General features: G+C 37.7%; 1 protein-coding gene across 1 annotated transcript in view; it reads right to left on the bottom strand.

The window, feature by feature from the left end:
• Positions 1 to 22,101, bottom strand: part of DMD (dystrophin) — a 1,988,221-nt gene that overhangs the window by 167,878 nt on the left and 1,798,242 nt on the right.

Below are 22,101 nucleotides of genomic sequence, written 5' to 3'. Positions count from 1 at the left end.
CTTTTTTCATTTTCAAAAAGCTAAGGGTAATGTATTTTTTAATCCAGTGGATGATGACTTCAGTAAAGACAATTTTGTCACAAAGATTTTTATGGAGACCTGCAGTATATTGAACAATTCCCCTGAGAATACTCTGTTACTGCTCTCTTTACAGTGGGTCAAGATACTGACTTCCAGCACTGGCATCTTTCTAAATCCCATCTAAAGGCAGACAAGGCAGTCCTAATGTTACAAACAACCACTTTTGAGTTAAGCGAAAGAATTACAGTTGAACAAGTGGAAACAAATAACTGGGCTTTAACTGCAATCCTTGCTCACACGGATTTTACTCAATATTTCTGGTGCTTACTCATAAATGATTTCGCATCTCATTGAATGGATAGAACACTCTTATTGTCACCAGAGTCCCTGGCTTTTCATTATCCTGTAGGTTTCATGCTCAACACATGGATTGGCATGTTCTAAATTGGATTAAACCTTAGGGGACAAGAGGTCAAGTAGGATCTTTCTAAAGCATTAGCTGATCTTCATCATGTGAGTTTCTATGTCACAACACATAGTTTGGCATTTGTAGAATGAGCTAAGAAACTTAGATCTTTTCTAATATCTGTACTTACTTTCTTGCATTTAATTGTGTATAAAGCATTGTCACTTGAAAATGCTTATGCCTTGACCAGGGAAATTGACAGAAAACTGGAGAGAAGTCCCTGAAAACTCAAGTTTATGATTATATACTCCTTTTTTAACTGAACTAATTGTATCTGCGTACACCCCATGCTTTTCATACCATTTCTCATACAGTGGTCAACTAAGCCTTTTCTAGTCCATTATATCCCTCAAAAAGGAAGAAAGAACTTGAAAAAGAGTAGGAAGTATAGATGCAATCCAACAACCATCCCCAGAGCAACACGGCATATGACTAGCAGTGTTTGTGTGATTTCTTTGGATATCTGCAGTATAATTCTCTTTGAATATAGATATAAGAAACATCAGAATATTGGAAAGACAGAGATAATGTTAGGGGGTTATTTCCACTGGGAGTCTACTTACTTTTCTATTTCATAACATCAATGCCAATGAACTGCTAACTTCCCACTTTCAAGAGAAAAAGGATAGTAGGTGCTGGTACCACAAAATCAGAGGTAGATTTTATAGCAGTTAATCATAGATGCCCTGCCTAATGGATTTGAGTTTTCCTTATTTAGTGCATATTATGAATACAGACATCTGACTGGTTTGTCCTAACTCTTGACAGAGTCATGGCAGATGGAAGATCTAAAGTAACTTTTTTTTTTTTTTCGGATCACCATTTGATGACCAGGCATGGATTAGGGCAGTTTGGGTATAGCACTGAAAGAGTGGGGGATGCATGTGTATGTATATGTACACACACACACACACACACACACACACACACGAGATCCATGTTCCTGTTTTCCTGTTTTCTTGGAGCACACAGCACACAGTATATGTGGCTTCTGGTGGTTGCTGCCTTTCAATAAGCCAGCAACACCGGGTTACAGCCCACTGGCTGAGAGGCTCAAGTGCTATAGAGACCCATCCAGTGTAGGACAGAACTAGTGATTGCACAGATGCATCCCTAATGAAAGCCATGTCCTTAACTACATTTTGTTTTGTTAGTGCAGGCTAGCAGAGTCTTGTCTTAAGGCACCTCCGTGGAATGCACATATTCTTGTCCTTACATGTAATGGGAAGACAGCTATGATTCATGTTGAAAAGTAAAAGGTACATGCATACCTGTCTACATCCAAGCTTGGGGCAATACTTCTAGGTTTGAGCTATAACATTTTTACATAATACATGAAAAAGAAACTTCATTTGAGTTTCATAATTACATGCTACTGGTGTGATTTAGAAGCAGCTGGTAGGTCAATATGGTGCACTTTTGATGAATTTTAGAAATAAGAAAAAAAATAAATTCTAGATAAACCACTGTTAAAGTTTCCCTGAATATTAGAATTCAAGTAATACACACACACAAATAGTGTGACACCATTGCCTGAGACTCAGCTAAGATATCACTGGTCTCTATTTGACTCACTTTTTAATTCCATCTAGAGATGAATGAAAATAATCATTGATCTATATCCAACAACATAGTTCTGTGTTTTTTCCTAAACGTGTTCACTACAGAATCTAACAGCGTAAATCTTTTCCCCCTGGATTAAATGAAAAATCATGTATGCATATAATGTTTTTAGACTGAACCAAATATTTTCATGAATATAGGTTCTTTCAATCCACGTACAAAACTGTGTGAGCAGCAGGTTGGCAGTGAGTAAATGCTGCTCACAGGTCAGATATGTATAGCTGTAGAAAGACCATGAAATTTAGCTAGAATATAGGGAAAATACAAATCTAGAAAGGAGACAATCCATGCTGCAATTAAAAAAATTTCATGGATTTCAAAATCTAGTACAGTAAGTACACATACACACAAGAAACATAAATAATTACCAAGAGATTTTCAGCAGGCTTCGCCTTTGAAGATTTTTTTCCCCTTTTTTTGGAAAACAAAACACAACAAAACACCTCCTGTTGCCCTGAATGCTAATGATGGAAGACTGTTGCTATGGTGATGCTAATTTCAACACTGTTGCCTGTGGACTTCACATGAACTCGCTGTTTTAACTTCTGCAAATGTCATTTACAAAATGAAAACCCATTAATGATTAGCGAGGGCACAATGTTCCACTTTAATTAGAATAATAAGGAATGCTGATGCACAAAGTACAGGTTTGTGAATCGCTACTGAGCCTACACTGTCAAAATTAATTACTACCAAGGAGGGTTTGGTTCTATTTTTTTAAAGGATGCTTTAGAATAGAACAGTTGTATTTTGACTTAAAAGGAATTTAAAACTCTCCTCTTTTTAATTTGAAGGTTAAAAAAGAAGAAGAACATTTCCCAATAGTACACATGAAAACTAACTGAGAAGAGCAAAACGGAAGTTACAATCAGGGGTCAGATATTTCTAACTGAAGAGGAACTGAAGAAAAATCAACTCATTGTTAGATTAAAAAATGATGGAGACAGTTGTTTAAATATTTACAAATTAATTAGCTGAGAACAAAATGCTGCAAAGGACAAATGTCTTTATACTGGATATATTTTGATTTGTGTGTTCAGAAAATACAGTGAACACCTAAAAACAACTTGAATTAGACAGGAGGAACAAAACTAAGTTACATTCTCTCTGATGGCAAAAGACTGACTACCTTAAAACATCTTTTTTCACCTGCACAAATTTTGAGGCAAAAATCTAAAGATGGGAGAGGTACGTTCCATATTTAAATTTGTTTCCAAAGCATTTGCTGCGAAGATTCCCTAGGACTGCCTTATTTGAAATGTTCTGAATTCCCATTCTGGGTCATTCTTTACTCAAATAATTTTCTGTTAGTGATGCAGCTATCCAAATGCTGGTAGTGTTTTTACTGGATATAGGAATAGCAAAACCACAGTTTCGAGTATTATACAAATCTTCCTCCAGAAGTTCCAAATCTGTGGGCCTTGGCAAGATATGATGCAGGAGGATGCACCAATACTCTTATATAGTCTCTGTGGAGATCCATTCTGTTCAGGGTGCCGAGACAAGCAATGTGATAGGTTGTGTGTAGATCTATCAAATTACCTGTGTTACTGAGGTGAAGGCAGAATTTGTTATGGACTTAACTGGTCTACCTGATATTAAGTGAAGAGTATTTCACATGGAAAGACAGCTGACATCAGCCTTCAGGAGGGTAAGATCAGAAGTTAGAACACCTCGTATCTGAATATAAACTTACATTGCTCAACAAAAGGTAGGATGCAAAAATATATAAATGACATCTTCCATATTTTATTAGGAAAGTTAAAAAAAAAACTGGGAGATAACATGTTCATAGCGTTTGTCTGGGTGAGTCAAACACGTTTTTTTATCTTTGCTTATCTTCTCCACAGTGAACGTTACTTTAGTTATAAGAGTAAAATGTTATAAATATTAATTTTCCAAAATATTATGCAGACTTACAGTTTCAACTGAGAGATATAAAGAGCTGCTTACAAGAAGAAGAAAGCTGGGCAGATACATTAATAACTTTCCATTAACCTATCAGAGAAATGACATCGTAAGATGAACAGCTACCCTGAAATCTAGAAATAATCCCCTTTGGCAAGTCACAGGGCCCCCAAATAGTTGGATACCTAGGGCAGGAGTCACCAGCGATCCCATGAACTGACAGGGAGATTAAATTCCTAGAGGCCGTGTGAGAACCTGAGAGTATGAATCTGCCTAGTTCCTTCCCCCTTAAGGAAGCAAAGTCTTAATTTGTAAAAAGGAAGGCTATCCACTGAGAGCACTGGTGAAATTTACCAATTGTATTTGGTGAGGGGGGATACCACCCAATTCACCTAGGTGAGAAAAGAGAGAAATAAAACTTAACTGCAAGGGACAGGGCCTCAGGGCCATAGGCTGAGAACACTGGTAGATACCTACAGCAGCTGGGAGAAGGGGATGGAAGGTTGAGGAAATTATATCCCTGAAGGAGAGGCACAAGCAACTCTAAGGAGTGCATCCCAAGATCCAGATCAACTGTGATATTAATCAGAGCATTAGAGATTGCCCCTGCCCTACACCCCATCATGATATTAACATGTCTCTAGTTTTAAAACAAGGTTACCAGAAGAATGTTTTGAATGTGAAGGTTCTGGTGCCGATAGTAACAACATGCCACAACAGTGATATCCACAGCAACAACAAAGTTCCAACACAGCTCAACTCCCAACAAGAATAAAAATAATACCCCACAGTGAAGGTCTATTTATCTCAGTTTCTATTACTGTACATGAGATGTCTGCATTCCACATAAAAATATAAGATATGCATGAAGGAAGAAAAATCACAGTCTAAGAAGACACAGCAATCATCATCTGATCCAGACTTAGATATGATTGAGTGTTGGCCTTCTCAGACAGGAGATTTAAAATAACCATAATTAATATGTTAAAAGCTATAATGGAAAAGGAACACTGAATGTACGACCAGATAGGTAATTCAGCAGAGAGCTGGAAACTCAAGAATGAAACAAATGGAAAATGCTAGAAATAAACACACACACACCAGTAACACAAATGAAGAATGCCTTAAATGTACACTTATGTAGATATGACAGTCACAAGAATCAGTGAATCTGAAGAAAGGGCAATAGAAATTACAGAAAATGAAAAAGTGAATAAAATTCTGCAGTTTTAATGCAAATGAAATAGTTTTGCTTCATTAGATCAGATTAGACAACAGCCACTGTTCATAGAAAATTTGGTCCAATTGTGCTGATCATGTATAAAATAAAGAGTTTGCTCACTAAAGACCACTGATACTAATAGGCGGCTGAGTTGGCACAAAACATTTAATAGGATACTGACATTTCAGTTGTTTATAATGACGCATTTTAAAATAATGCTAAGGTTTTGAAACTATTCGTTTTAGACTAAGAATTTCAGACATTAAAAAAGGTCCAGAATACAAAATAACAAGTACGTTTTTTCTCCCACTGTTCAGAATTAGTAATGGTTAACATTTTGCCTTTGTACAAAGCTCCTTTTTAAACAACAAACAGAAGTTGAAATTCAGGTCCCGTTTAATGTCCCCTCTCTATGCTACCACCACTGTGATGATTTCAATGTGTTTCTTTACAGACGCTTAAATTATTTTCTTTCTTTTTCAGTCAGTCTTAAAGTTTATTTTTAACACTGCAGCTCTACTTCAAAGAGCACAAAGCTTTAAAAACTACTCTTGCAAAATTTACTATCAGAACTTCATTCACACCCGTGGTTTCACAGTTACCAGTTACATATAAATGATATCTCAATTAAAAACACCAACTCAGAGCCACCTACCTGTCTTCTGGACTCTACATACTTTCTGTCTACAGGACAGTGCTCCTCAGATGTCATAAAACTCCTCAAACTCAAATGTCCACAATCAAATTGCCATTCAAATCTGTTCTTTCTTCAGTGTTCCCTATCACAGTAAAGTACCAACTGTTCACTCTTCAGTAAACTAGGCATTACAACTTCTTTTCTTCCTGTGTCTGTTCTCCAGTCCTAAGAGTTTCTACCCCCTAAATCTCTCTCAAATCTCTCTTTTTCTCACCATCTCCAAACTACCATCATCTTGGCCCAAGCACCATCTCTCACCAGATTTCATCAACAACCTACAAATATTTGTATTCATAGGGTCCCCATACAGCACACAAGTATCAGAGTTTTTCAATATTCCTTCCACCCTCTCCAGCAACATTCATTCTATCATTTTAATTTCTTGTATCAACAAGTTCTCGCCTGTTAAAGTGCCTTGACACATGATCTCCCCTCTGTTCTGTGCTAATATTTATTCATACTTAGTCTCTCAACTCCATTTTCTACCCTCCAGCTATATTTTAGAGATAGCAAGGGTGTTTGCCAAAGGTATGCTCTGCATCAAGTATGGTGTCTGGTGTACATATTATGGTAAATAGTGATTGAATGGATAAATGAATCAGTAAAGAGCATATCTTTAACTGCTTAAGATTTTTCTTGAGCAAGGAGAATCCTACCATTTGTTTAGTACATTAGGATTAAAGAACATTTTAGCATTTGTAAGAAATTCTAAAAGCAGTAACACATCGCAGTTTTTGTTTTTACAAATATAACTGAGGTTAAACAAAATATAGCAAGTAAAAAATAACTTCATACTAAATTGGCTAATTATGGGTGAAATGGCCATTTATGCTTTGACAGTGATCAGAGACAATCCTATAAACTCTGCCTCTTTAATGAATAATGCATTTCATAGTTTTATGCTTTCATTTTTGCATTTCCGTGTAGTTCACAAATATACCAATTAAGCTCTGCAATGGTATTGTTTTCCCATATTAAAGGCCAGTTCCAGGAAGTAAATGGCACAACAGATTTCAAAGGCACAGGGAAAATTCTTGGAAGGCTAAGAAAAATTTCTCTACTTCCTGCGCCTTGTTTATATACGTGTTGTGTCTCATATAGATTTTTAATGTAGAATTTAAATAGAGATTTTAGTCACCTAAGTCCTATGCAAATTTACTAATTGATTCCTTTATTTAGTGGGCATGCTTTAATAATCAATTTACTATTGATTTACAATACTATATGTTTCAGGAGTATAACTTTACACTTTGATAAATATGTACAACATGAAATTTACTGTTTTAATCATTTTAAGGTTGTACAATTCAGTAGCATTAAGTACATTCACAATGTTGTACAAACATCACTACTATCTTTTTCCAGAGCTTTTTAATCATCCTACAAACTCTAAGTCCATTCCCTCTTTGCCCCATCACTAGGCAACTGCTAATCTGCTTTCTACATTTATGAATTTGACTCTTTAAGGTACCACATACAAGTGGAATCAGACAGTATTTGGCCTTCTGTGTCAGGTTCATTTCATTTAATGTTATGTTTTCAGGACTCATCTGTGTCACAGGAATGGAGAGAAGACCTAAATAAATACTTATCCAAAGACGACATACAAATGGACAACAGGTACAAGGAAAAATGCTCGTCACCACTTATCATGAGGGAAATGAAAATCAGAACCACAATGAGACACCACCTCACACCTGTGAGACAGGGCCTATCTCAAAAAGACCAAAAACAACAAGTGCTGGTGAGGGTGTGGAGAAAAAGGAACCCTCTTAGACTCTTGGTGGGAACGTAGACAGATCCAGACACTATGGAAAACAATATGGAAGTTTCTCAAAATATCCAATATAGATCCACCCTAAGATCTGGTAATTCTACCCCTACCGGAAGAATGGAAAAACACTAATTTCAAGGGATATATGCATTCCTATGTTCACTGCAACACTGTTTACAATAGCCAAGCTATAGAAACCACCTAAGTACCCGAGGACAGAGGAGTGGATTAAAAAATGTGGTGTATGTGTGAATGCACACACAAAGTGGATTACTACTCAGCTACAAACAAAGATGACCTTTTGTCAGTTTTGAGAACATGGGTGGAAATAAAGGTGGTTATGCTAAGCAAACTAAGCCAAAGAAGACAGACAAACACCTGGAGAGTTTCAGTTATATGTGGCATATAGAGAAGGAAGAGTCAGAGAATACCATAATAAAAAGAACCCTTAGACATTTGATTGTAAAACTTAGGCCACCAGAGCAGAAGTGGGAGTTGGAGAGCAAAGTGAGAAGGGGCCCAATGGACTAGAGTGGAGGACCATGGGTGCCTAGGTGGTGGGTGTGGAATGGTAACATTACTGAAGAGGTGAGAGCCTATATTTCTGCATCATATAATGTGTTGTAAAACCAGTGTTGCTTTTAAAAGGCTGAATGACATCTCGTTGTATGTACATACTACAGCGTGTTTATCTGGTCAACTGCTGCTGGACATTTGGGTTGTTTCTTTCAGCCATTTTGAACAAAGTTGCTATGAACATTAGACTACAAGTATCTCTTTCAATGTCTGCTTTCCGTTCTTTTGGGGCTATATCGAGAAGTACAATTATTGGATCATAAGGTAATTTCATGCTTACCACTTTGAGGAACCACCAGACTGTTTTCTACAGCACTGTGACATTTTACATTCTTCCCAGCAATGTACAAGGGGTTCCAATTTCTCCATCAACACTGTGCACTACCCTGATGACTACATGTGAAACATCTTTTCATGGATTTAATTCCTTTCTGAAGGTTGTTCCAGTTGACTGCAGCATTAAACATTTTGTTTTTTTTTTTTTTTTCTTATTGAGTTACTATTGGTTTATGTCTTTGTTCCCCTTCAGGAAATACAGCCATAGTGTGACCACCACCAAACCACCCACTGTCCAACACCACAGACCGTTGTGCTCACCCCCTTCTTTGTTCTGATTTCCCTCCTCCCTCGCCGTCCCCCTATCTCTCTTGAAGCAGTGAACATTTTGAATAAGTATTTTTACCTCCTTGCAAATATATGCCATGCCAAAACATGCTAGAGTAGTTAATGCCAACTGCCTTGCCTCCCTGGTTCATCTTAGGCCTCGGGTGTTATTTGTTCCCTGTCTGCTTCCTCCCCTACGAGGACAGGGACTGTTTTAAGAGGGCAAGGGCTATGCCTGTATCATTAGCATCTCCCTAGTATGATACTTGCCACAGTATCATTCAATAAATATAGTTTGGTCAATTAATTTAATGACTTCCATTAATTAACATATTTGCCTTTGGGTTAGCAGAAACAAGTTTAATATTGAGAAGTTCAAGGGTTTCTGCTCTCATTTCATTGTGATAGCATCCCTTCCCCTTATCTTTACAAATCATGTATTGATGTGTCTATGTTGACTCCAAAAGTTATAGCCCTCTACCTTGAACTTCAGATTCTATTTCAGGCAACACACTTGAAGACTCAATAGGTACCTCAGGCTTCACATGTTGAAACCCAGGTGATCCAGAATTTCCATATAGGACAGTTACCTAGTGTTCAGACTCAAGCATTTGTTTAGCTTTTATGTCTGGCAGCTGTTGCTGGAGACAAAGAGTGGCCAGTGGGCATTACTGGGGGTCCAAGCTCTCCAAGTCACCCCTTTGTGCTGTCAGTGGTGTCCAAGGCAGAGAGATCTCTTGTTTTCTCCTCCCAAACACGTTCATTTTCAGGTACTTGTTCTAGCCACAAGCCCGAGACTTGGGCATACCTAGCCCTGTTTCCTTTACTCCTGACTTCTAGTGCATCAGCAAGACCTGTTGATTGTTTTCACAATACATCCCTAGCCACGTATCATGTTCTCCACCACCACAATTATCTAGATCTAATTTGCCACCAGTGCCTTCCAACACTCTTAACTGGTCTCCCTGCTTCCATTCTGGCTCTCTTTCCCCACCTTATCCTATATTCCACCAAGTATACCGACATGGCAGTCAATTTTGTCCCGCTAATCTCATTTCCTCTCAAATTGCATGGTAGCAAATAGTAGCATAAAACAAAACAAAAACAAAATGCCTCCATCAAACTTTTCTGAGGATATTGAGAAAGGTCAATATTTGTATTTTAAATGTTTTCTTTTGGGGGATGCAGAACAAATGTAATCAGGGCTGACCTTCAAGAGCCTTTTTGTTTTCAATCCAGGTAAATTTTGCAAATTTGTAACAACACTTAGATTTGGCAATAAGTTAAACAAACTAAACATTGTTGGCCAGAGTGTTTTTTGCTGTAATTGTTATTTATAGTCTTAAGATTTGAAATATTACAGAAGATGATCAAGGGGCATCTTAGGTAATTAGGCATTTAAAGAATTAGCATCTTTCTTTGAAAGGATAAATGGAAATTGGAAAAGCATATTGGCTGTAATAGCTCAAAGAATCAAGAATTGCCCAATGAAGGCTTACATAAAGTTATTTTGAAAATTTAAAAACATGGATTAAATTATACCTTTATAACATATATTTTACATGGAAGAGTGGCCTATCTATCTTCTGATTGGTTAATAAACTCTCGTGTCAGGATGGCGGCCCTTATTTCCCAGAGTAACAGCACTCAAAGGGTAATACAACTATGTAAAGGTAAACATTTTATAACATCTATAGGATTTACACTTTTAGATACGTAGGCCTAAAATTGATCTCCTATCAGTTTATTATTTCATCTTTGCCTTATTTTGGTGTCTTACAATATATCCCAAATTAAATTTCCCACAGATTACCTCAGGTTTATTATTAATCTACAAACAATAAATAATCTGCTCACTATAGTCACCACTATAACTTAATAGCCTTTGCAATGATTTCACCAGGTCTCTTTTTGTTTTGGGATACCTATATTTAGGCAAGGAGAAGCAAAAAAAGAATCCTAAATTGAGAAAATATGATGATTCTATTGAGTAGAAATTGGAATAGTCAAGCATGAAACTGAATTGAGTCACCATTTTTGAGAAGTGTATACAACAAGCCTAAGTACCCTTTCCTTCACTCTACTGTTTATGAAACTAGGTGATAAAGGTGTTTGTTCACCATGAAACTAGACATTATTTGGATAAAAATATTGCTGCTCTGGGATTCCTGCTTCCCCAAGCAATATTGATTTGCTGGAGGATTTTTTTTCTCTGTTCTTATTCCGTGTTTTTAATTTAAAATATTTTATGTTTATGTTGTTTTTTTCCCAATGTTTTATTGAATTAATTCTGTATTTTTCAGGCCACAGCAAGGACTGTAAAAGTATGGCCCAAACTGTCAGATCATATTATTCAGTATTCCTCTGCACATCCCAGATCCTTCAGAGGTAGCTATTTTTACACTTTCTATTAGATATCAGGATTTTTAGGTTTTAATTTTGAAGAAATGTTCCACATCTGAGCCCTGTGATATACCCTGAGTTATAGTTACAGTCAGATAACTTCTCAGGAAAAATGACTCTGTAGTATGAACCATGTTTTCTCCATCCTTCCATATTAATTTTTTCCAGTTCACAAGTCGAAACAACATTAGTATGCTTTGAATCTACCAGCCAGTATAAAAATATCAAACCTCTACCACAACAGTGAGCTGCTTCCTTTTAGCTTATACATCTTCTTCTCAAGCAATACCTTCAAGGACTTGGAATATAATTGGCAATTTTGTTGATGATGAACGAGGCCGAGCAGAGTAAGGAAGACTTCTGCTCCTCTGCAGTGTTTATAGGAAAAAGCAATGACTTGGCTCTGAGTATATGAAATATGAGTTAGGCAAATAATTCTAAGTTCCTTGATAATAAAGTCTACTTAAAAAGATACAACAGGGCGGTGTTTCCCCTAAACAACAAGACAAAGCCATGTTTGAATAAAAAACTTTTTTAATGAACATTGGCTTTTATGCAATTAATATATTTTCAATGGACTTGGTAATGACATCTATATTGGTTATGGAATGGTCATATCTTGGGTGCACATAGCTCGATGCCAAACTTGAAGTCTCTTCTTTCCTACTGGATGCCACTATGGCTCTGCCTCAGTATCTCTCTCCTATTCTACCACTGACCTCACCCCAAAGTCTTTCAAAATCTTTTAATCTTGAGATATAGGCTCTTGAAGGTAGCCTGTGTGTTATGAAAGAAATTGGATTTGAAGGCATTTTCTTAAGAAATCCTCACAAAAGTGTAGCAACAGAAGTAGCTGAAGGATAATAGTCACATAGAAATTCTCTTTCTCTCTCTCAAAAAAAAAAAAAAAAAAAAAGCAAAAGAAAAACAAGAAACAAAAAAACAGCACTTGGACTCTGACAACAGAATGGAAAGTGCCGGCAAGGAATAGCAAGGAATAGCTTGGGGGTGGATGGTCTTTTGCTGGTGGGTGTAGGGTGACATACACAGTCGGAGTTAGAAACTGTGCACTTGAAGCCCATACAGTGTTGTATATTAATGTCACCTCAAGAAAAAGAAAAAAAACACTTTCCCTTAAACAGTGACTTTCTCAAAGATATCAGTTTATAGGATATTTCAAGCAACCAAGCTCATCAAGCATTTCTTTCTGTCTTTGACTAACTAAAATACAAAACATGAATGGACTGATGGCTGAAATTGCTTCCAAAATCGAATTCAATCAACTATAATTTCAGTGGGATTACCCAGAATGAAAACATTATATGGAACTCCTCCATCTGTTATTATCTGTTCCTTTATGAAAATAACCTTCTAGGATCATAGCTCAGTTTCCAAGATGTGCTTAATCCTCAAAATGAAAACTATCAAGTATTTACTTAATTTCTTATGTGTGTGCGAGACAAAAAGTGTCCAGGATGATACAAAAGGATGCATAGGGCATGGGCATTGTCAATGAGCTTACATTAATTGGGGAAGCAAGCGATTGAAAAGTTAATAAAAATATTTTAAGAGTTAAACAATAAAGATGAGTTGGGGCCTTAAGGCAATTATAAGAGGTCCTTGCTACCATCCCCAAGGACCTGGTTATCTATTCTAAGGTAACTTGAAAAACTCACTTTTATGCTTTTCAAAATAGAAATGTATAACTGTTCTATCCCTCACTATTCACAACTCTGACCTTCTCTTGGACCTGTGATTCCCCAGAACTAGGAGCAGCATGGAAAGGGGAGACACATGGGATATTCATCCTGCTTTTCTTTTCTCTCATTGAAAAGTTGATTTTTAAATTAAAATACATATTGTTTTAAGTATGAAGGGTCAAATTTCAAAATGGACTCACAGAAACCAGAGATTTGTCTTTGTCTCTCAATCTTTACTAATGATTCAAAGGATTGTAAGAATGTACCAGGAACAGATAAAACATTCTTTTCCCAGAGGAATCTGAATTAATCAGATACAGCTCCCCAAATGCCCCTGTTCTTTCACATCATGGTATGTTTTAGTTTCATATTAACATAAAAGTTTGTTTTAATTATGCAGAAAAATTGACATTGAAAGGAATTGGGGTGACCTAATGCTCACTACCTGGGAAGTTAGTGGGCCATAAGGATTCACTTGCCTTATGAGGTTAGAACCACAGACCTAGGATTATGGTGCCAAGTTGAAGGGCATGTTCTAGTTTTGAAAAAATTCCTGAAGAATTGTTGTAGGCCAACTGAGTTGATCATGTCCTACCTGTCAACAGTGCTCAGAATTTGGAGTGAGAAGAGAAACACATCCTGAGAAATCCATTGGGTTACTTGTCTCGGTCATATATCTTAGTGAGGTATTATGGAGGTGATTCCAGAAAGCCTCTCCTTACCAGCCTCCATGGCAGCAGGAAAGTATTTAAATTAGGACTGACCAATTTCTTGCTTTATTTTGTTTTCTGTCCCCTTTACTGCCTAATTAGCAAAGAGCAACTTAGATCTCTGCAAGAGCATAGTGGCAGGGATTGCTCAGGTAGGTAAGTCAAAGTAGAAGCACCAGAAATGTAGGGTGGGGTTTGGGGGGGTCCTAGACTGGGGGTGAAGCAAGGCAAAGCCAACCAAAATCATACAGTTGGTGGGAAAGGTCTAGAACAGGTTATTATTAGAGCAAATGGGGTAAGCTGCCAAGCTCAGAGTCTCAGCTATTTTTTCTTTAGTGGATTCTAACTGGTGGTCTTAACTTCATGAATGGGAAGATGCAGCTAGTCTGTTACTACTTAGCACTTAGTTGGTACACATTAAAATTTGCTTTTCATTTGGTCTAGGAGATTGTATGGACTAACCACGAGCTACTCCCTTTACAGAAAGCTCAAGACCAAGAAAAAGCCACTAAACCAAAAGGAAACAAAACTAGAACAAATTCCTTCTAAAACAACAAAGAAGAGAGTTAAAAATTGCTCTTTGCACAGACAATCTGACATGAGTGGCTTTGGGGACCAAGATAGATGTGGATAAGCTGAGAAAGAAAAACAGAAAAAGCAATTGAAAGTTTCAGGAGGAGCAGGAAAGCTTCTTTGTTTCATCCACCAGGGAGTTCATGGTATCACAGAAGACATGATCATTTCCAGAGCGCTGAAGGCCAGTTAACCCCATATACGATCTGTTCTTCGAAGCTTTCCAGACTGCTAAAAGTCATCCTTTACAAGGATTTGAAACATTTGCAATGTGATGGCACTAATTTATACAATGCACTCAGTTGATTTTAAAATATGAAAATGTGTGTGTGCACGCGTGTGCATGCACGCACATACGGACACTAAAATTCTTGCAGAAAGAAGCATTTAATTCCTTTTCCCTCCCCTACTCATTGGAATGAGGAATTGGGAGGCTCAGTGGGATTTGGAGGTTTCCTGCTGAGAATGGGACATTTTCTGCAACCAGGTCAGTGTTCAGAGGGCTAATGCTCTAAGGAAGTTATCCAAAGGGGAGAGGCAGTTTGAGGTTATTATTTTCCAATGTTGCCTGGACTGTGGCTGCCTTTTGTGAAGGCCAACAGGATGCTGCCTCCCAGGGGGACAGGATGAGAAGCAATTAGAGATGCCTAGAAGGGGCTCAGGAATGTTTGGGAATTCACACATACCCTAAGTTATGTGGGAACTCCAAGAATAAAAATAAACTAATTTAATCAAGGGAATATTGGTGTTCGAGAAAACATTTTAAACACATAGCTTATAATGGATCTATCTGTACGAGCAGTTTCTGAACACCCAACACTTCGTATCCAGTAGATTTCAGTTAGACTTCAATTCCATTTCAGAGAAGAGAATGAAAGCTAATTAATATTCTTGGAGTGATAGCTTTTACATGTTGAAAAGTAGAATGCCTGTTAAGTAACTCGTTCAAATAATGGAGTCAGAATATGCTAAAGCTGGGTTTCAAAGGCAGATCTGATGTCACAGCCATGTCTTTTTTTCTACCATGTGATTATTCCAGAAAGTACATGAATAAAAAAAGGGAAAGAAAATGAGGGAATAGTTAAAATGATTCATTCTTCTTTTGGGGAAACACATGTAAATATATCTGTTTTTTCACATTCCCAAGAGGGTCATGAGTGAGACCATGTGTAGCAGAGTGATTTTAATCTGTACACAATAATGTGTTTCAGCTATCACACATATATGTATATGCTGATCCTCTTAAGCATTGCATATAGTAAACAGAATATTAACATCTTCTGCAAAATGAAAACTTATCATCAATGTTATTCCCTTAAGGCTCAGTGGCTACTACTAGATTTGAGCCTCAGCAGTGTACGCTAGACACAATGCTTAGCAAAGCTGGCATTGACCAATTTAAAGCTCAACTCATCACCACAAAGCGAGAAACAGCATCCTATGTGACATTTAGAAAAAAACAGGATGACCCCAATTCTACTGATACAAGAAAAGCTGGTGCACACAGTGATCTCAGGCATCCTGGAGATCTATTTCCTCATCGTTGGTGGGGAACTCAGTCCTGGATGGGCTGAATTACACCCCGAATCATCTTGTTAAATGAAGACAGAGCAGAATCTAGACTGCAGGATTTGGGACATACTACTCAGAGGTATCGGTTAAGGATCACTGCTTGGGCACTAACTGCGGAGACATGAGAAACTATTTTCAACACGCCTTCTTTTATATATTTTTTAAAGATTTATTTATTTATGCATATAAGAACTGGGGTACAGGCCAGAGGTGTGAGGGGTGAGAGGATTCACCAGAGACAGAGTGGGGAACAGAACAGGCAGACTGACTAAAATACACTGCTGAGGGGAGCAGCAGGAGAGGACTGCTGTGCCATGTGGGCAGCTCCCTGGCCAGGGATCAAACTGGTGCTGCAGTGGCTGTGGTTAGCTTCATAGTGCTGTGTCTTAACCCCTTGCGCCACCAGGGAGGCCCCCAGCATGCTTTCTATAATAGTGTTAAAGCTGATGGCTAGAAGCTATGAGAGACATTCGAATGGTAGATCTCAACCGACACATGGACACTAGAAGAATTTTTGAAGGCAGAAGGGATGGAAAACTAGGAAGCACATGGAATGTCGAGAATGTGTTCATTCATCATTCAAATGTCCACTGAGCATGTGTTAGGAAAACAGAGAGCACCTTGTCTTTCACTTATGTCAAGATTACATGTACCAGCTTATGCAGCTATAAATGAGGTTATGAGTTTTTCGTACTAACCTGTAAGACACAGAAGATACCCAAATGTGCAACTACCAACAAGGTCTACAAAACCAAAAGCTAGAATGAGGACTCTGCACAACACGGTGGCATCTCACTTACTCTCTTTAAGTTAATGTCTTAAATGGAGCTGTTTCCAGGACCCTATCATCAATTATGCATTACTGACTAGTCCTGCATTGTGGTTCCAGAGTTTAATGAGACTCAGCTTCTGTGACCTTTGGAACCATCACACTGTGGAGGAGCGAGCAGAGCTGAGAAGACTGACCTCTGGGTTATATCTGTGTACTAAAGCCTTTTGAAAAGTCAGAGCACCAGGCTTTTGGCAGCAATTTCACAAATTTAATTACCCAGAGATATTCACCAGTATCCTCGAAGACTGACAGCTGAAATTAGACAGCTGATTCTCTGTTACATCCATTTCCTATGTCAATGGTGCTAAACAGTTAAGTAAAAGATTTAATATTATTTGTCCTTTCTATCCTGGGAAGATTGATGGTGCAATAAGAATCCTCAAGGGCGATATGAAGATTCATTTTCACGTCTTTGGAAACTGTCACCAATGATTCCTACTTCAAAAATCAACATTCACAAAATCAGAGAATGTCAGGAATGGAGATAACCTGTGGCATCATGGGATTCAGTCCCCTTAGATGACAGATGGAGAAACCGAGGACTAGAGATCACACCCGATCAAACAGCTAGCTGGCAGAAAGGCTGGCACTAGAATTCCAATCTTCTGATGCCCGGTCTATTTTCTGTTTCCACTATTTCATATTGTCTTGTCAGCTGCTAAAAGGCATATTTTGAAGGAAAATGCACAAGCGAAAGATTTTACCAGAAACAGTACAAAATGATAGACCACAAAAGGAATTTGTATTCTAAGAAAAACTAAGATGGCCTCTGCCAATTTCAATCAACATTTAATCTACATGTCAGAAGATGGGTATCATTTCTAGAACAGTGAAGTATCAGGAATGAGACCTGGGGGAATGTTCTCTGAATTGGATGTCATAATCCAGTGTTCTTTATAATAAGAGCCCATCTCATTCTCAGATGATATTGCCACCAGAATCCAGCCAGCACAGATCTTTAGCAGACTGATCGCTGTGAAAGCACAAGCATTACTAAACACTGCTTCCTCTGTATATAAACACAGGTACCGAAACAGCTATCAGTAACTGAAAGGAACAAATAAACTAACCAAAAGTTAAACTAGAGCCACTCTTGGCCTAAATAATAGGAAGCTGGAGCCATATTTAAAGCATATCTTGCTTTAAATCTTTAAATCTTTAAAGCAAGATATGCTTTAAATATGGGAGGGATTTAGAATCTGAAAACTTGTCCATGGGGCAAGTAATGAAGGCAAGATGGCATGGAGGGAGGCGGCATCAAAACTCAGATGCTACTGGAGTTAGGGAGCAGGGCCGAGATTCTCAGATTTCAAGGAGAATGTAGACCAGCAGAGCACAAGAGGACACAAACAGCAAAAGTTTAGACCAGGCAGGTGACCACAAATCCATGCAGACAGGAAAATAGATTTACTAGTAGAGCCACAGGAATGGTTGCCACAAGAAGACAGCACAGTCAGAACTCCAACTAGCCATTTTGGTAGCAGGCATCACAACAGGCATAGGAAATGCTGAAGTGACTATTGGCTTCAGCCAGGTAGGTTTTATATTGCATTTCGCTAAAACAGAAGGTCGTGAGCAACTCAAATGCAACAGAAGGCTATGGCATCGTGCCTGGGATTGACAGTGGAGAGAAGAGCATATGACCATGGTCATTAAGTCATTGGCCAACATCTGTAGCAATGTATTCAACACTCAAAATAGCCAGCCGTAGACACTCCTTCAGACATGAGTTACTTGAGCACTGCATGGAATAAAGAGTGGAAGAGATAAGCATGTTCCCCCAACCCTATTTCCATTCTTTGGAAATATGTAGACAGGAAACCTGATGAAATGCATTATTGGTGATTGAGTCAGCAGGTTTACCACCAAGTTTCATTAGTGAATGCCTCCCAATATTTAATAACCGCAGCATCTTTGAAAGAGGAAAGGACTGGCTTGTCTAAAAATCAAATCCTTCCTAAGGGACAACTGGCAGAAATATAAGGTCAAACATTTCAGCTGGTGCTACAGAAAAGTAGCAGCAAAGCAACCTTCAGCCAGAAGTAATGTATATAGAACAGGTTATGCCCTCCATGGGTTTCTCCATTTCTGCACCAACGGGAGACAGCAAATAGCATTTACTTTCTTCATGAGTGAGTGGGAACTAGAGACAATGCTAACCAATTTAATAACCAATATTTGGGCAGTTTTAGTCATGACATCCCAAGGAATATATAAGAGCTGGAAAAAATTCAGAGAAAAGCAAATAAGATGATCAAGGGGAATGCTTCTGTTTCCTTCAAGGGCAGACTCAAAAACTAAAAAGGATTAGATTTTCTCAGACTGGGAAGATGAAAATGCAAAGGGGTTAGTGAGGGGAAGCAAGATTAAAGTTGCCTCTGAGTAAATATAATTGCATTCAGTGAATACCATAACACTTAATTGGGGCCATCCCTTGAGGTTAAAATATGGAGATTGAAAAAGACACTGAAACATACCTTTATTTAGTTATACAGAAATCAGTAAATTTATAGAAAGCATTACTCAGAAGACAAGGTTGAAGTGCAGGATGGGAAATGTTTAAGACAACATTGGATAAACTCATGCCAGTTTGATTTATAATGTATTCTTAAGAAACGGTCGAGCATCCTTACTTTTTAAATGAAAATTACCAGGTTAACTGCCAAAGCAGTCATTGGTGCCTACATCTGGGACAGAGTTCTGGGCTGGTTGCCCTGTTGCTCTGACCCAGTGTGCTATTTCTTATGTTCTTATTATGTCACCTATGCAGGAGCACACTGCAAGTAAGTTTGGGATTCCTAAGTTCTTTTGACAGTGCAGAATGCAGAAGAATAATTTCCTAACTCATTAAGAAAGCGGGAAGAGTCCCAGATCTTGGCTCCATTTGGTTTACCCATATGGGAGTATGTAACATAAAAAGGTGAAAGAAATCCTAACAGAATGCAGCAGCTGGTTAAAGGCTATTATATTGAAATTTTCATGAGTTTGACAGTAGGCCAAAAAAATTACAAAATGGCAGCAGTGGAAAAGGCAGTTGTAACAGGTTGAACATTGTAACATTGTTGGTGATTATTTTTTTCAGTGGCAATGAAAGCTGTAATCAAATAACATGAAAGAGGTGCTGACAGGAATAAGAGCCCCCCAAGGGATAGGAAATATGAAAAGTGTAACAATGATGTATGCCACGGACTAATAAACTAGACAAACATGTAGTTGGCGGTATCAAAATCAAGGTTCTTTGCCTCCTATGAAAGGCTGGTGTCAGGATGTGGGCTAAGCACTGTCTGATTTGCACTCTAGAGCAGAAGATGCTGTTAATGACTTTCAGCCTCAAGGATAAGCACACAACTCAACAACCAACGGGGATCTGTGCTTTTGTTATTAGATGATCAGTGCATCCCAGCACTGAAACGGAAATATTATAAAGTACTTTAAAGAACAGCCAGAGAAGACACCTGGGTTTGCAGCTGAAAATGTGTGGTAAAAACTCTTGGGTGGAAGGCAAGATAAACAAATGAAGAAAAGGGAAAAATGAGGACTCGTGGAAGTAATGTCATCAGAAAACATAAGTATTGTTATTTTTGGACCAAAGAGGAATCTCAAATTAAGAATGGCATTTGCGAGCTCACAAAGTCCACTGAAAGTCCATCGAATTTAATGTAGATTATTGTAGATGACAGTAATGTGCAATAAATCACAAATGATATTAATAATTGCATTACTGACTACGTAAATTTTATAAAGATATGTTCTCCCTGTAATACAGCTTAGCATTTTAGAGATGTAGTTGAGAAATTTTATAATCCTTAATTTATAATTTTATAGTTGCAGAGAGAATTGTTCTCCATAAAGTTTCTCAGATATTGCTGAGAAATTATATGGTTCCTCATTCCAAGTATCTGGTCACTTCAGAGACATTTAAGGACTCCATACTCACCTTTCTACTAAACTTTCCTATTGTTCTATGTCTCTTACTTCTAAAGCAGGAAGAATAATAGTTCTAAATTATACATCAAGATTTGAGTTCTTTAAATAAGTAGCTAGAGAAATCGGAGTGGGTTGAGAAGGCCATCTGAAGCTACTGAAACAGCTACTGAAAGCTAATGAAAAATAGAATTTCTATACTTTCATTAAACTAAGAATTGATATTGTTAATAAAAATAATTCAAACATATGATATGTATAATTAAAATACAGAAACTTGAAGACAAGCTGAGACCTTAGGTTTTTAAATGTGGACAAGACCATGGAATGAGTGATATTGATTCTTGGAGCTATGAAAGAACGTAGATATCATTTAGTCCAACTCTTCTCCTTACTTTATAAACAAGAAACTAAGGTTTGTATGAGAAAAATGACTTTCCCAAGGCCGCACAATCAATGAATGAGAGAGCTAGGATTAGAACTCATGTTTTCTTATCCTCAGATATGTGCCATTACCAATACCACTACCATGGTCTTCATAGTTGCTAAAGGAGGATTCCAAGTAGGAGGATGAATACAGGAAGCTATTCTCGAATTCCACTGAGGAGCTGCAAGAGACTAATTCACAGGGATAATTACTGAATTCTGGGACTGGTTTCCTTTATATCTTTTGAACTAATTTTTTTACTTTCCCACAGCAATGTCCTGGGATCTTCTGTAGTTGGTGCACCATTGGAAAGCAGATAAATATTTAAAGGACTGTAGGACTAGGTGGATACTCTAGGAATCCCAGTGAGACATGGAGTAAGCTCCGAACAGGTAATTTCTTGGAGAATAATAGTTTAAAGATGTACTGGATTCTTAGATGGCCTTAAAACCCTATCCACAGAGGGAGAATATTTCAGTTCACACAAGAACAGGATAAAGTGAGATCTCTATACATGGCCTGAAGAAGTAGCAGGACTCAAACATCTTAGTCAAAAATGAAAATTCGTGATGATGAAGCTAGTGATGTAGAAGATAACTGAAGAATTTGAACAAAATGTTTCCATAAAATATACAATGGAGGTAAAGCAATATGGTGCACACTTAAATCAATATATTATTTAATGAAATCCGTGATTTAAAGACCTATTTAAAACATGCCATTTGGAGCAATATTTGCATACAACCAAAATAACCTAATTAAAAATAAGAAAATTAAATAGCAGGATCAAAGCATATTAAAGGAGAACATTTAAAGAGACAGCTTGATGAGGAAAGGTTTCATAAGACAAACCTTTCCTAAAGGGTGTGTCTCTCTTTGAAGAGCCAAAGGAGTCCCCTCAAACCCCATTCTTCTGAGTTAACAAAATTGAGGCATGAAATCAAATTTCTTGAGAATTACAGTAATGAAAATCTAGGACTGCTCTTATGGCTTTAGAACTTAATTATGAAGAATTGATGGACAGAGAAAGAATAAAAACAGACTCAATAAAAAATGGCAGGTACTCAAAA

Source organism: Talpa occidentalis, unplaced genomic scaffold (genome assembly GCF_014898055.3).
Source record: "Talpa occidentalis isolate TD23 unplaced genomic scaffold, MPIMG_talOcc4v2.1 talOcc4.15, whole genome shotgun sequence".
Classification (NCBI taxonomy): Eukaryota; Metazoa; Chordata; class Mammalia; order Eulipotyphla; family Talpidae; genus Talpa; species Talpa occidentalis.
This window is presented reverse-complemented; position numbering and strand designations above follow the sequence as displayed.